A 16321-nucleotide genomic window follows, 5' to 3' on the forward strand; every position below is an offset into this window, starting at 1 on the left:
CCTCTGGGAGCTTTATCTCTTGCCGACCCCTACTACCCCAAGACTGGGTGTGCTTCTGCTGCACTTGTGCTGAACCCTTCATCATCATTGCTTTTTCCACTGTAATTTCCTTTTGCCTTGTCTGTATCTCCAGGCTGAACTTCCCTCAAGTATAGGACTGTATTCACTGGTAAACAGTTCTTCAAAAAATTTATTGAAATATAGCTTACACCTGAAGAGTACACAAATCGTAAGTGTACAGCCGGTTGAGCTTTAATGAGGTGACCTACACATGTAACCAGTAACTACCACTGAGATGAAGATATTGTCAGCTCTCCAAAGCACACCACCGCCCTTCCCCTCTCAGCCTCTGAATCACTACTGCCTCCCCCATTCTCCTGTCCCAAAGATTGGCACTCTCCTGACTTCTAATGCCATGAATCGGTTTTGGCTATTGTATTGGTTTGCTAGGACTGTAATAAAAAATTACCACAAACTGGGTGGCTTAGACAACAGAAATTTATTGTCTCACAGTTCTGGACGCTAGGGATTCAAGCTCAAGGTGTCTGTAGGGTTTGGTCTTTGTGTAGGGGTGTGGGAGGATGTGTCCATGCCTCTCCCCCAGCTTCTGGTGGGTTGCTGGCCATCTTTGGTATTCTTTGGCTTGTAGGAACATAACCCCAATCTCTGCCTTCATCTTCATGTGGCCCTCTCCCTGTGTGTATGTCTGTGTCCACTTGCATAAGGACACTAGTTCTATTGGATTAGGGGCCCATGCTAATCCAGTATGGCACCATCTTAATTACATCTTCAATGACCCTATTGACCAATAAGATCACATTCTGAGATAATGGAGGTTAGGACTTCATTAGGAATGGGGGTAGAGGGCACAGTTCCACCCATAACACCTGCTGTTATGCTTTAAGTAAATAGAATTGTATACTTAATGTGATGTGATCTGTGTCTTCTCTGACCCAATATTATGTTCACATGGTTTGTTCATATGGTCATGTGTATCAGCAATTCATTCATATTCATTGCTATATATTTATGTTGAGGGATATTGGAGTGTTTATGATTTGGGGCCATTGCAATTAGTACTGCTGTGAAAATTTTTGTATATGACTTTCAGTACATGTATGTAAGTAAATATTTATTGAATTGATGAATTATTATGAGGCAGCTAAAGTAAGGTCTTAACTTGAATGGCTTTCCTAAATGAATAAATGTCAGAATTTTGGAGGGAACAATCAAGTGTTTCTCCAAACATATTTCTTGGAATATTATTTCTGTAGGATCTTAATGAGTGTCACTTTTTAGGGGTTCCATGGCTTAGAAATATTAGATTGAACAAAGCAAGGCACTTTCCTTGTTCTTAGTTACACTGAAGGATTTTTTTAAAGAGCTTTAAAATGCTAACGTGAATTGTGTGTCTCCTAGAGAATGAATATGAAAGGCAGTATTTCTCAAATTTGCTTGACAGGGAAATATTTTTTGTTTTGAGCAGGATATAGCTGGGAACCAAAATTCCATTAGGCTCTGCATTTCCTTAGCAAATAGGTACTGGAATTTTTTTTTTTTTTAATACAAATGGGATATATTATGAGCCCTCTTTCTAGACTACTTAAACCTAAGAGTCTCAGGAGGATAAAATCATCTGCTAACTTAAAACCTGATGCCGAATTTTTTGTTTGCTTGTTTGGGGAGTTAGCTTAAATTTCTTGAAGTGTTTTTTACTTCAGTGATAAACCGTATTTTTTTAGGGGCTTCTCTGTATTCACAAGTATTCTGTGATAAAAGAGCTGTCTGTCTAAAAGAGAAGGCTGAATACTTGGCAAGAGTGAGGATCAATCAGCCAGGGCAAAGCACGTGCAATCGTTTTTACTGATCTGGGTGTGATTGATGGTTAAAAAGGAGGAGCAGCCCCATTTCAATTCCCTTTTCAACTTTACTCTTAGCAGCACAATGGATTAAATGCTTGCAAAAGAGTTGTTTCTATTGTATATCTTTAAAGAATTAAATTTTAATTACCAAATGCATTAAACCTGTATATTAATTAAGTGGTTTGGGCTTGCAGTGGTTTAGGCATCAGCACTTTTCCTGATGTCTCATTTTGCTGACTGCAGTCTGAAGGGAAGCATGTCCCAGATGGAGGCAAAGGGACCAGTGCTGCCAAACAGCATGGGGGCCAAACGAAAGGGCTTGCACCCCAATTAAGTTAAAAGTCTCTGAACTGCTCCTGCATTCCAGATGGCAAGTAAATTCAAATCTACAGGAGAGATTTAATTAAGATACTTTGATTGCAAGCATGAAGCCAGGAATTCAATCTGAAGCAAGCGCAAAAAATGCTGTGGCACTTAAAAATGCCTGCAATATTAGTAGGACCTAGGCCACAGTCAGAAGTCAGGAATCTGATACCTGAAAACAGTCTTCATTCTGTACTTTTGCTATCTAGACAACTTAGAAGTCAAGTTCTTTTGGCTGGTATTAGTCACTTCAGTTTTTTTTTTTTTTTTTTTTTTTTTTTTCCTGCGTGGTTTAAAAGCAAAGGCTTTAGAATTAGACAAATTTGGTTTCAGATGAAAGGCTTAGCAATCACCAACTCTATGATTTAACTTCTCCCTGAGCCTCTGTTTACTCAGCTGTTGGATGAGAAATGACACTGATGTCATAAGATTGTTGGGGATTGAATGAGAAATATTCTAAGGATTCTAAGTGTATATCATTGGTCTCGGTCTTCCAGGAGTTCCAAACTTGTCTATCCGACTTGGATTTGTTGGATTGCCATCTATACTTGGATTTATAATAGGCACCTCAAACCTAAATTGGCTAAAACAAAACTGTTGCATACTCCAAACACAGACATGTTTGTTCCCCAGTTGTCCCTCTCTCAGTAAGGGTACCACCATCTATTGGGATAGTCAAACCAAACAGCCAGGCTGTTTCTTTCTTTCCATCATCTCTCATAAGCAATTCTGTTAATTCTACCTCTGGTATATGCTGTTGGCCCTCTGTGTTCCTAGCTTGCAGATCCATGCACATGGAGGGTGCCCTGTACTAAGCTGTTGTATATAAGGGACTTGAGCATCTGTGGATTTGGATATCCTTCAGGTGGGGGCAGGGGGGCGGGCAATCATTGTCAGACGCTGGGGGATGACTGTACCTTGAAGATGCCCATTCTCTTCCGTTGCCATGTTACTATCCTAGTGTTTTCTCCAGCTTAGTTCAGTTGCTATCTTGTTCCAAGTAATTCTTTATTGTGGAGATTGTCCTGTGTATTTAAAGATGTTTAACAGTATCCCTGAGTTTTATCCACTAGGTGTGAGTAGCACTCCTTCAGTTGTGAACCCAGAATGTCCCCAGATACTGACATTTGTCATCTGGGGGTGGTGGGAATCAGCCCTTCCTAAGAACTGCTGCACTTAACACAAGTCATTATTAACTTCTTGACAGATAAAATTAGCTACTACAAAGCCCACTTTAAGTATTTTATGTTTGATTTTCAGTTTATTTATTATTTTTTATTTTGGCTGCATCTGTCGTGTATGGACGTTCCCGGCCAGGGATCAAATCAGGAGCTTCAGCCTATGCCACAGCCGAAACAACACCAAATCCATAACTCACGGGCCAGGCCTGGATCAAACTGGCATCTCTACAGAAACAAGCCAGATCATCATTTCAAATATAATTTTGCCTCCTTTCAATCTTTAAAAGATTTTTATCTTTTATTCTGGTATCACTGCATTAAAAAAAAACCCTCAATTTAACTTAAAGCAGCAGTAACACTTATTTGCTCACAAATCTGCACTTTGGGCAATAGTTGGCAAGGACACCTCATCTCTGCTTTACTCATGGCTACAAGTCTGGACAGTAGGCCTCTTGGCAACATTTGGCTGGTTTCCAAGACTCCATGTCCCAAGAGGGAGAGAACCAGTGAAAGCCAAGCTGCCTTCTAGGACTTACCCTCAGAATTCACACAGTGTCACTTCAGTATTAACCAAGAGAAGCACAAAAACCTACCAAGTTTCAGGGATGGGAAGTATCTTCACCCCTTGATGAAGGAATGAGAAAATCCTGGAAAAGTATATGGGATTAAAATTACTACCGTGAGCTTCTTATTTCTTTTTTTTTTTCTTTTTTAGAATGCTACCTACTACACTACTTCAAGGTGAATGTTAAGTAGGAAGTTAAGTTGGAATTTTTGGTGAACTTTAATGAGGGTGTGTATTGGTTTTCTAATCTGTATTACAAGTTATCACAGACTTAAATTTTTATCTTATGGTTTCTGTGACTCAGAAATCTGGACTCAGTTTAGCTTGATTCTCTGCTCAGTGTTACCCAAGGCTGAAATTAAGTTATTAAGCCACGCTGCATCCTTCCTGGAACTGGAAAGCCTCTTTAGCTCACATGATTGTTGATAGAAATCAGTTTTTGGTGGTTACAGGACTGACAACTCCTGTTTTATTTCTGGTGGGCCACTGGTGGCAGCTCTCAGCACTTGGGACCACACCTCTCCCACCCACATACCCATCCTTTCAGGCTTCAGATATATATATATCCCAGGCAGGTTTTAGGAGCTGTTAGGGCTCACATGATTAGAACAAGCCACTTGAAGGATTTCTCTTTCTATGAGCTCAGAATCAACTGATCAGTAGCCTTAATTATACATGCAAAATCCTGTGGCAGGTAACATAACATAATCAAGGGAATGAAGTCACTTAGTGATACCATGTTTACAGGTTCTGCCCACATTCAGTGAAAGGAAATTACACAAGACATGCATATTAAGGGAGTAGAAGTTTAAGGTCAGTCTTAGAATTCTGCCTACTGCAGAATGTTTATCCTCCATTAAACATGATGCTGACTCTGATTTTGAGATGTGTAGGTCTGTATAATGTAAAGGTGATCTAGACCTGTCTCATAATAGGCCTCTTCCTTTGAATTAGTATTATTCGATGTTGTATGAATAGACTTTCAAATATTTTATCCTGCTAGTCCCAAAATGACCTCACTTGGTGTTACTGAATTCTATTTACAATAATTTTATTAGGAATTTACATCATTATTAATAAGATTGATCCCAGAGATCTTATATGGTGCTGTCAGTGTTAGGATTAATTCTATGCTAGTACTGTGAACAATTTCCCATCTTAGTTTTGAGTGATTTAAATAGCAGTAGAATTTTCTGAGCCATGAATGTTTGCTAAAGTGTGTGTATGAAAATATTTAAGCCTAATAATTTCAGGGCTTTTTTTGAGGGTTAGGGGGCAGATGGAGGAACTAGATTATTCCCTTTTAAAATTTAAAAATTGGTAACTTTTCCCCCAGTTTCTTCTCTGATAAAACAACTTTGTTTTTTTTTTAATTCCAGGATTAATTTGATAATTCATGTTATCACCTTTTCAAATGTAGTTGTACATAGATAAAAGATCAATATTAGAATTCTTTAAAATTTTAAAATAGTAACTTACCATTCTCATATCTGATTTCATGTTTTGTGGGCTTTGTTCTGTTTTTTTTTTTTTTTTTGAGAGGAGGAAGGGGGAAAGTATTTTGTAACATGTTTTGATTACAACTTTCAAAGTTTTTTTTAATATACTTCCCCCATTTAAAAACTTTTATCTGTTTATTCTTTTTACTTGAATTAACCTTAAAACAAGCCTCTTAGGTGTGTAGGTTACTACTTACATTTTGCCAATAAGAATGGAAGCCTGAGATCAGAAATGCTGAACCACTAGTCTGTGGTCATGGTTGTTAGTGGATAGCAAGCTTTGCATTTGTTTGTTTTTTCCTGTTTGTTTGCTTGTTTTGTTTTGTTTTTTAGGGCAGCACCTGAATCACATGGAAGTTCTCATGCTAGGGGTTGAATCAGAACTGCAACTGCTGGCCTACACAACAGCTGCAGCAATGCCAAATCTCAGCCATGTCTGCGACCTACACGGCAGCTCATGGCAACACTGGAGTAGGTCCAGGGATCAAACCTGTGTCTTCATGGATACTAGTCAAGTTCTTTACTGCTGAGCCATAACTGGAACTCCAGCCCTTGTATTTGAATTCAAGCTTTCTTGCTCCAAAGCTTGAGTTGTCAACACTGGTAATTGTCTCTCTTTTTATCTTACCCATTCTAGTGTGGCAAAAAGGCATCTCATTGACATCCTGATTTGCATTTCCCTAATGACTTATGATAGTAAACATCTTTTCGTGTGCATATTGGCCATTCGTTTGTTGTCTTAAGGGAAATGTCTGTTCAAATCATTTGCCCATTTTAAAGTTTGGTTGTCTTTTTGTTGTTGAACTGTAAGAGTTCTTTATATATTCTGAATAGCAGTTCCTTATCAGATAATATGAATTGCAAATATTTCCTTGATCCCATGAGTTGTCTTATACATTTTTGATGTTGCCCTTTGAATCACAGTGCTTTTCAATATTGAGAATCACAATTTTACCTGTTTCTTTTCTTTTGTGTTATGTTTGAGAAACATTATTCCAAGGTCACAAAAATGATGCACGTATTTTATGCAAAGAGTTCTATAGTTTTGGGTCTTAATATTTAGCCCTATGGTCTCTTAACTTTTTAATACCATGTAAGGTTGGGGTCCAACTTCATTTTTTTGTGGATATCCAGTTGTCCAAGCACTACTTATTAAAAAGACTCTTTCCCTGTTAAGTTATATTCTGATTTCATATGGTGAATCAACCTTGTATTCTTGGCATAAATCTCAACTTGTCATTTTTAAAAATTTTTAAATTGAAGTATAATTTATTTACAGTGTTGTGTTAATTTTTGCTGTATAGCAAAGTGATTCAGTTAAACACATATGTATTTAAATTCATTCTATTTTTTAAATATCCTTTTCCATTATGGTTTATCACAGGACATTGAATATAGTTTCTGGTGCTATATAGTAGGACTTTGTTGTTATCCTCACTTAGCCATTTTTCTAATTCTTTTTATATGTTGCTGGATTCAGTTTATTGCACTTCGAGAATGTGTGTCTATATTCATAAAGGATATTGGTTTGTAGTTTTCTTATGATATCTCTGGTATTGGAATTTTGGGAAGACTGGCTTCATGAAGTAAGCTGGGTGTCCTGTCTTCAATTTTTTTGCAAGAGTTTGTGAACAACTGTTAATACTTTAAATGTTTGACAGGATTTATTAGTGAAGCCATCAAGGCCTGTCTTAGAATTTTTTGGTTACTAATTTAGTGTCTTGTTATAGGTCAATTCAGATGTTTCTCTTTGAGTCAGTTTTTTTAGTACTTTGTGTCTTTCTAGATATTTGTCCATTTTGTCAAGGTAAACTACAGGAGATTAAGGGCTTCTCAGGCCTTTATTTAGCAATACCACATTTTTCAGACCTTCTAGAATCTCAGGAGTATGTCAGTTTTCCAAATTTCCCTGCAGGCATCTCTTCCCACATTTCCTTTTAAGCTCTCCCTCCATCCCCCATATTAAGCTTCTTGTATGCTTCCATTGTTATTCCTGCCTCAAGCAAGTGTAGTATTAAAAAATTGCAACTGATTTTTTTTTTTATGTCAAAAAACCTGGGAGAAAAGTTGTTTGCAGTGGGAGAGTTCTAAATTGGGTCAAATAAAGACAAGTCCTATGAGTTTAGGTTTTCATGGAGTAACCATGTAAGTCGAATAATTCTCTGGGAATGGGGTTTTTGGCTCAAAACAGTTCTAAACTTGTTTTGTCCCATCCAGTGAATGCTCATCTAGCAATTTTCCTAGTTATCTTAGTTGTAAAGCTCATTTTTTTTCCAAGACCAATGCAGAGGTGGGGAGAAGGTGATGGGATAATGTGAGTTAACAAGTGACTAACCCAGCTGTTCTTAGAGATTCAACTATTTTCCAGGAATAAACAGTACTGAGATTGGTGTAAGTCTTTGGTGATTTCCCAGAGTTCTGAAAGATGATTTTGAGAATCTTTGTCAGTGCTTTCATTGCTTTTACGGAGGAGTAGATGCTCAGATGTACTTCTTCCTCCATTCTAAAAGTCCTGATTCTAGTATATTTTCTTTGCTGCATAATAACCACAGCTTTCATAGCTTAAAGCAATACCCATTTATTACGTTGCCGTTTTGTAGGTCTGAAGTTTGAGCACTGATCAGCAAGGTCCTCTGCTTAGCCTCTCAAGGCCAAAATCAAGATGTCACCTTGGGTTGACTTCTCAAATAGAACTATGGTCCTCTCCTAGACTCACTGATTGATGACAGGTTTGAGTGCATGGTAGCTGTAAGGCTGAGGTTCTTAGCTCCTAAAGGCTACCCTCTCCATAGGCGGTTCACAATATGGTTTGCTTCTTTGACTTCTTATGGCCATAAACTCCAGACCCATTGTCAGAAAGCTTACTTGCTGGAGTAGTCCCACTCAGGATAATAACTTCCCCTTTCCTTTTTGACTAACTGTTAATTCAGTTGATTAGAGACCTTAATTACATCTGCCAAATCCCTTTTTCTTTGCCCATAAGGTAATATAATCAGAGGAGTAATATCCTGTTAGCTTTGCTATATTCTGTTCTTTATTTTATTTTTATTTATTTTTTGTCTTTTTGCCTTTTCTAGGGCCACTCCTGTGGCATATGGAGGTTCCCAGGCTAGGGGTCTAATCGGAGCTGTAGCCACCGGACTACACCAGAGCCACAGCAATGCGGGATCTGAGCCACATCTGCAACCTACACCACAGCTCATGGCAATGTCAGATCCTTAACCCACTGAGCAAGGCCAGGGATCAAACCCACAACCTCATGGTTCCTAGTTGGATTCGTTAACCACTGAGCCATGATGGGAACTCCTATAATTCTGTTCTTTAGAAGCAAGTTACAGGTCCTGTATACACTCATGAGAAGGATGATATTCGTGGATAATCATAGGATTGTCTACCACACACAGTAAACTCTAAAAATTCTCATTTTTTCATTAACTAGTTTGGTAATTTTCAATTTGTATTTGTGTTTTCATAACAATGGCTTTAGGCCTTATTGCACAGTGGTAGCAGACTGAGTGGATTCCAACTGATTAATTCCAAAATCTAATGCCTGGGGTAACAAGAGCAAGTTTTGGGAGTGTTGTCCTTGCAGGGCTTGCTAATGTTGAGAACTGTAATTTACACAGGTGGCTAATCCCATGCTACTCTTAGTAGTCTATGTTCATAACTCTGTACTGGAATTCTTCTGGTAGAAACACTTTTTCTTTTTTTTCTTATATGGTATATGGAAGTTCTCAGGCTAGGGGTCAAAGCAGAACTGCAGCTGAGGCCTATGCCACAACCATAGCAACACCAGATCAGAGTCGCATCTGTGACCTATGTCACACTTTGTGGGAATGCCAGATCCTGTACCCACTGAATGAGGTCAAAGATTGAACCTGCATCCTCATGGAGACTAATCAGGTCCTTAACCGCTGAGCCACAATGGGAACTCCTAGAAACAATTTTCTTGATAAAAGTATGAGAAAGTATATATATATATAGCTAATATCACACTTTCCACAAGTGAGTAATTTTCTCTGGGTGTATTATGTAGGATGAGCTTTATATCATGATGGAATCCTTTTCAGACATAAGTATAGGATTTATAGTTAGACTTATGTTAACTGAATGGCAATTGAAATGTATATGTTTAGCCCTACTTTCACTTGTTTATAAGATACTTACAATACTGCTGTTTATCCCTGATAAAGTAAAAATTATAAAGGAAACTGTCAATAGTTCATAAAATGGAATGCCTAAATAACTTGCCACAGAAAATTCTAACCATTTGTAGTACTTCTAAACAATTTTTCTTAAGACAGATACAAGATGTATATGCTGAGCCTTTCAGAATCGTGATGTTTATTTTCATTCACATTTTGATAAAGAAATCCTTCTTTTAAAAAACAGTGCAACACTAGATATGGTAATTGTATTTGAAAATTATATGTATGTAACTCCAAAGGAATTATTTCTTGAAATTAAGTTTTTTATTTTAGCTAAAGTGCTATTTCAAGATTGGATTTAATGTCTACTAGTTTTCCTTGAATCTGAATGCTAAAGTTCTATTAAATGAATTTTACGGCATCAATAATTCTTATACTTTAAGAACTACATTGGATTATGAAACACAGTTGCTCTTGGCCATTAACTTTCATATTTAAGGCCAAGTTTATAAGCTTTTCATGTCATTTTTTGAAGATACAATTTTTGCTGACAGGGCTTTTGTAGATAACTAATGGATGAATAAATGATTGTGCAAAAAAATGTTAGATGATGAAATGGCTTGTTCTAATTAGAAAGGACTGGACCACAACAAGTTCACTTAAGCCAATGAGGAAAAAAATACACCCATGTACTAACCTGGCAGAGCTTTAGGCCTGGACAGGGATACAGTTGTCCTGCATTTTGTACCACAGATGTCATCATGAAGGCCTACTTGCACTTTGCATTTTTTTTTTTTTAGGTGAAGCTACATTTAAAATACTAGATATCTAGAGATGCCTAGATATAGTCATTTTGGCAAAATTATTGTGGTTTAGCATGTGGATGCTGCAGCTGGAGTACCAGTGCTCAAATCCTGATTTTCTACTTTTAACTGTGTGACTTTGGGCAAGACATAAACCTGCCCCTCAGTTTATTTATTTGTAAAGCACATGTGTTATCAGCTGCTATCCCATAAGTGTATAGAGAGGACCAGGTAGTTAATATCTATAAAGCACTTAAGACAAAGTGAGTATTGTATGAAATAGTTACCTTTTGTTAAGACAATCACATTATAATGTGACTTTTCTACTTTTATATACTGAGGTTTCCTAAATGCAATACAGATACAATTTTAAGTTGCTGGTGGGGGAATTCTCACTTATAGTGATATCTTATCCAGTTGTTTAGTGCTGTATTTTTTTTGCATCTATTTATTTACTTAGCAAATATTTTCAGAGATATTAATTTGTATGAGGTACTGTGCAAGACACTGGAGCTAGATGATTGAACAGGAAAGATAAAGTCCTTGCCCTCAAGGAATTTATAATCAGATAATTTATAATCAATTTATAATAATTTATAATCAGATAAAGGAGACAGACAAAAAGCAACAGGTAAAGGAAATATTTAAACTTGTATAAAATTCTGTGAAACGAGTACTGAGATAGACTCTCAGAGAAAAAGTGACTTCCTTTATCAGGAAAGACCTCTTTGAGGAGGTAACATTAAAACTATCCTATCTTAAGAAAGAACCAGAGAATAGCTGGCAGAGAACTTTAAACATGGTGAAGATGATTAAGGCATCAAAGACGCTGGCTTGTTAAAAAAGCTAAGAAAAGGTAGGAGTTCCTGTTGTGGCTCAGCGGAAAGGAATCTAACTAGCATCCATGAGGACTCGGGTTCAATCCCTGCCCTCTACCAGTGGGTTAAGGATCTGGTGTTGCCATGAGCTGTGGTGTAGGTTGCAGACATGGCTCGGATCTGGCGTGGCTGTGGGGGGGCTGGATCTGGTTGGACCTCTAGCCTGGGAACCTCCATATGCCAAGGGTGTGTCCCTAAAAAGACAAAAACAAAACAAAACAAAAACAAAAACAAACCAACCCTAAAAAAGATATCAAAGTGGTAGAGGGAGAAACACCTTTTGGTGGTGGAGGTAGGAATCAAAAGTTCAGTCTTAGATAATGTTAATTTTGCTAAATTTTTTTAGACTTCCATACAGAGATATCCATTAGGTAGTTGAATTATGTATTTCAAGCTCAAAAGAATATGAATATAGAGAAAAAATTGGGAAATAATAGAATATGGGTTATATTTAAACTGATATGAATAATTGAGATCACCTAGAAAGAGTATATAAAGAGGATCAAGGACTGAAAGGGGAGAAACAAAAGTATTTGGAGATCAGAAGAGGAAGTGCAGGCAAAGGAATATAAGAAGCTAGAAAGATGAAGAAAGCCTGGAGGCTGTGAGGTCAGCTACTCAGATCCATGATGAGGGATAATGCTAAGAACATAATATGGTCTATCAGTTATATTCTTCTCACAAAATCAAACACTAGAGTCTAGTAAAACAGGGTGGAATTTCATGATCATTGTGTATGCCTTATACTATAGTTAAATTGTTTCTGTGAACAGGAGATTAAAAATATGTGCATAAACTTTCATTACTTACCCTTTTTCTAAGACAGGTATAATGGAATGGACCGTAGCTTCCTTTGGCTGACCAATATCACTCTTTCAAAGTAGAGTAAGTTTTTATTTGAATTTTTGAGAACTCCATTGGATGCCATCTCTTGTCAGTGAGATCAAGAAAAGGCAGTATTCTTTCTAAAAATTAATAAGGATTGCAGAAAAGTGTGCTTGAAACAAATATTTTAAAAAATTAGGCTAAATAGATTAAACTTTGTTGGCAATTGGGAGACAAAAAAGAGTTTACTGAAATGGAGGAATGTTATGATAAGAGCTGCGATGTAGGGAAATTATACTTGCGCTGGGTAAAGGAGGGAAAAAAGAAAGATTGGAAGCAGGGATAAGAATTAGGGTGATGAAGATGTGATGAGTGTGTGACCCACAAGACAAGGAACACAAGCAAAAGGAGGGAAATAAATGCAACATTCTTTGCAGAAAGAAAGCAAAAACTTTTTAGTTACAGGTTGTGAGGGAATAATGGACTAGAAGGAATCAGTTATTTCCAGAGTTTTGAGCTATGTAATGTGTAATAACTCATCAACACGGTAGGGGAAATAGGTTTGGGGAATGAATTTAGAAGTTGGGTTCCACTAAGTCAAATAAGATAGGTATCTGTTAGAGGGGTTGGGAACTATTAATAGAAGGGCATTAATTCCCCAACAGGAAGCTGGAGTTAATTCTTAGCATGCTAACATCTGTGACTAAGCCATAAGGCGGCATCGACTTAGTTTAAAATAAGTGTATATTGAGTCACAATCCCTTAATTGCTTTTTTCTTTCTTTCTTTCTTTCTTTTTTTTTTTTTTTTACTGTTTATTCCTTTCTTACTTCATTCCGCATTGAGCAGATTGCAGAATTTTGCTGTTTTTTAATGGTGTCCTGATTTTCAGCTTCATCTTTCTAATTTGTTACTTGGAACAAATTCTTAAGTAATTTCATTTTAGCCTGTCACATAGTTCAGGAAAAAAGCTATAGCTGTAACTTTTATATAGTGTCTTGGCGTACCGAACGGCTGCATAGCCCATCATGTTAACATGTGAATCCCAAACTAGACTATAAACCCCGAAAATACAGACATTGTTTCCTTTGTCTCCACTGAGCCTAACACAGGGGTTGGGAGCACAGCACCAAACTTATTTTCTAATTAAAGCAGAAAATTTAACTAATAAAGGTAAAAATCATTGGTGTTAAGATATGTGCATGTTAATATTATAAGATACACACAATAAAAGGGCATTGAAGTTTAAAGAAAGGCTTTTATTAGGCAAGCCTGGAAGAAATAGAGTTAAAATTGGAAAAAGATTCAGTACCTACCTACCAGGGAGAATAAGAGAATTTAGATGTTAATAACAATATATTACAATTAATAGAATTTAAGTCAGAAATTGTTGTACTTAACAAAATTTTAAAGTATGATAATTATATAAATATTAGCAAGAACCAATTTCTATAGTTTTTAGAGTGTACTAGATGCCTTGCTAAGGGATTTTTACATATTATTGTAAATGCTCTTAGCAAACTGGCAAGGCAGGTGTTATTAAACCAATTTTTCAGTTAAATAAACTGAGGATGAAAAAGATTGTGTAAATTGTCTAAAATTTTGAAGTAGCAAAAAAGCTGAGGAGCTGAGATTAATCTAGATCCTTCTTCACAGTCTAGCACTTCCTGTGATACAAATGTTTCTCATTTGCTTTTATTTTTCCTGAATTTATTTCAGCATAATTCTTCCCTTGCAAATTTTACAAAGTTGTATTTTGACCTTATCTCAACGGAATCCATGACAATTTAGTATTAACCTACTTCACAAAAATTATTTGACTTAAAACTGAAATGCTCAGATACCTCATGGATGCCTCATAAAGCCAGAAAATGTGCCAACATACATAAACAAAATGAGGCCAATATAGTCAGTAAGTTGTTTCCCTAGGTAGAACTACCACAATTTTGCTGACTTTAAAAATTATTTAATATTGTATCAGTAATCTAATTTATAATTTAAGTTATTTTAACTGTTTATTCAACTGGTTTAGAGTGCTGCATTAACAGTAAATTATGTATAGAATTATGTATAGTACATTTCCAGGAAAAGTTGAGTTTATTCAATTGGTTTAGAATGTCACTTTATGAACAAATTTGCTAATTTTTGAGAAATCTACTTACTTGGACCTAAATGGAAATATTTATTTTTAACAAGAGCACTGGAATAATATTTTTTCAATACTTTCATTCCCTATTCAATAGGCGTAATAGATACAAACCCTGAGAAATTGGCTAGGAATAAGTCTCAGTCATCAAGCTTATGGTTGGTAATAATAAGCTTAGAGATAGAACTAATTGTTTACTGTAAAGCCACAAATTCATAGTTTTATAAAATAATTCAAATTATACTTTGTAGTAGAAATCTTATAACTATATCCTGGACACGAATTATTCTTACAAAGCTATTGGATAATCTATTCTCTACAACACTCTCTTAAAATTGCCTTTGTTTTAGTGATGCGAGAAGTTAGCAATGGCAAATACAGGTACTACTTCATGCTTTGCAATAGTTTGCTTTATCTTTTCTATTTTTCCCCTTTCATAGCCACAAATTTCATAAGCTTTAATTTTTATTATCACCAGTTTATCCTGCTCATAACTGTAATTTTGTAAGGTATTTTGGAACATATTTTGGTTATCTTAATTATTTTTGTTACTGTTGAGTTTCAGCTTTAAGATACATATTATATGAGTTGACTGTGGATTATACCAGTTTAGGGTCAATAATGTCTTCTGAAAACCTGTCTGACTTATTGCCAGTCTTCCAAAACCATTCCTTGATAAGAATTGAATAAAAAGAGCCCTTATCACCACCAAACACATAGAGCCATCCTTAGATACTGCTTTTGAACAATTGAAACCTCAAACTCAGGGTCTTGAGTAGAAAACCCCAATTGGTTTTGAGGATGTACAGGAATACCCAGCTGCTTGGCAAAAATCTTAGCCAGGCTTCTACTTTGCTCTCTATCTGTTCTACTGGCCTCTTGACCCATTTTGGCTCATTATCTGTCTCTATTCTTAACTTCCAAATTTTTGCCAGTTCATTGATTTTTTTTCTTAATTACTTTGGTTTTCAGAATGCCACCTTGAAGTCATTTCTGCTATTATATTCACCATTTTGAATGGATTCAGTTTGGCCTCTTGGTTTATGGTTTCAGATTTCTAAGGACCAACCCAATTCAGTTTTATGGCTGTAACTTCAGAATTTCTGCCTACTCCAGACTGGCAGACACTTGCCTTTGCCTCCTTATTCCTATCAGTCTAGAGTCAGGATAATTTTATTACCCTTAAGTTTAACCTAAGAATAGCTTTTGGGGACTAATAAATCAAGAGGACTTCATTTTATCTTGGCTATCTTGTTCTTGTTTACTATGTAGGGATCAATTAGGTGTGATAATAGTATTTCTTTTCCCTCTGCTCTCATTTTCCTTCTACTTCACAAAGGACTTAGGAGATAACTAAGAGCCAACTCTTTACACTAGCAATATCAGAAAATACTTATATATTTTACAAATGAATCAAAATGTCTGAAAATATTCTGTGTGGATGGCATCCTCCCTCCTTCCCCTCCTTGATTTAAACAGGGATCTGCATGGTTAGGGCTGCATTCTGAACTAACATAATAAACGCATTTTGGACTAATATAACATGTTCATCAGAGCCATTTGTAGGCTAATAGGGGATATACATGAAGAATTCATGACCTGTCTAAAAGCATTCAAAGATAAATTTAAAACATTGATATGATAAAATAAAGGTCTTAGTGGGGCCCCAGCTACTCAGTTAGTGAAATTTGAAATATAAAGGTCAATTAATTTAACACTAGCCCTTAATTTTTATAATCATCAATTGAATATAGAACAATGTTAAAAAAAATAAAAATGGGACAAAGGCACTCAGACAAAACTAGCTATGGTTTGTACCCAAAACTAATCTATATGATTATATGTTTGTAATTTGTTTAAAACCCAGGACATAGTTCATTCATCATGGTGTTTTAGTTTTTCCCAATTGACTATGGTAAAAATAAATGAATAAATAAGTCACAAACTCCCAACACTGAAATTTTTAATTGTTTTCTTAGACATCATAGAACCTTCTTGTATGTGTATTTTTATGGTGACATTGTTTAAGGATTTTAACTGAAATTGATTTTT

At 36.1% G+C, this 16321-nt stretch overlaps 1 protein-coding gene across 17 annotated transcripts in view; it reads left to right on the forward strand.

The window, feature by feature from the left end:
• CHODL (chondrolectin) overlaps window positions 1-16321 on the forward strand; it is a 414807-nt gene that overhangs the window by 294936 nt on the left and 103550 nt on the right. Inside the window, exon 1 of one of the 17 annotated variants that reach the window (XM_084991752.1) lies at window positions 12126-12184. The exons of the other annotated variants lie outside the window; for them this stretch is intronic. The gene's annotated coding sequence lies outside the window, so the exon portion shown is untranslated. Of the gene's footprint in view, window positions 1-12125; window positions 12185-16321 lie in introns of those variants that run through there. 17 annotated transcript variants of the gene reach the window in all.

The sequence above is a fragment of the Sus scrofa genome, chromosome 13 (genome assembly GCF_054392235.1).
Source record: "Sus scrofa isolate SSC_HxYL_T2T_F1_AM1 chromosome 13, Sscrofa_HxYL_maternal_Yorkshire_Landrace_v2.0, whole genome shotgun sequence".
In the NCBI taxonomy this organism is placed as follows: Eukaryota; Metazoa; Chordata; class Mammalia; order Artiodactyla; family Suidae; genus Sus; species Sus scrofa.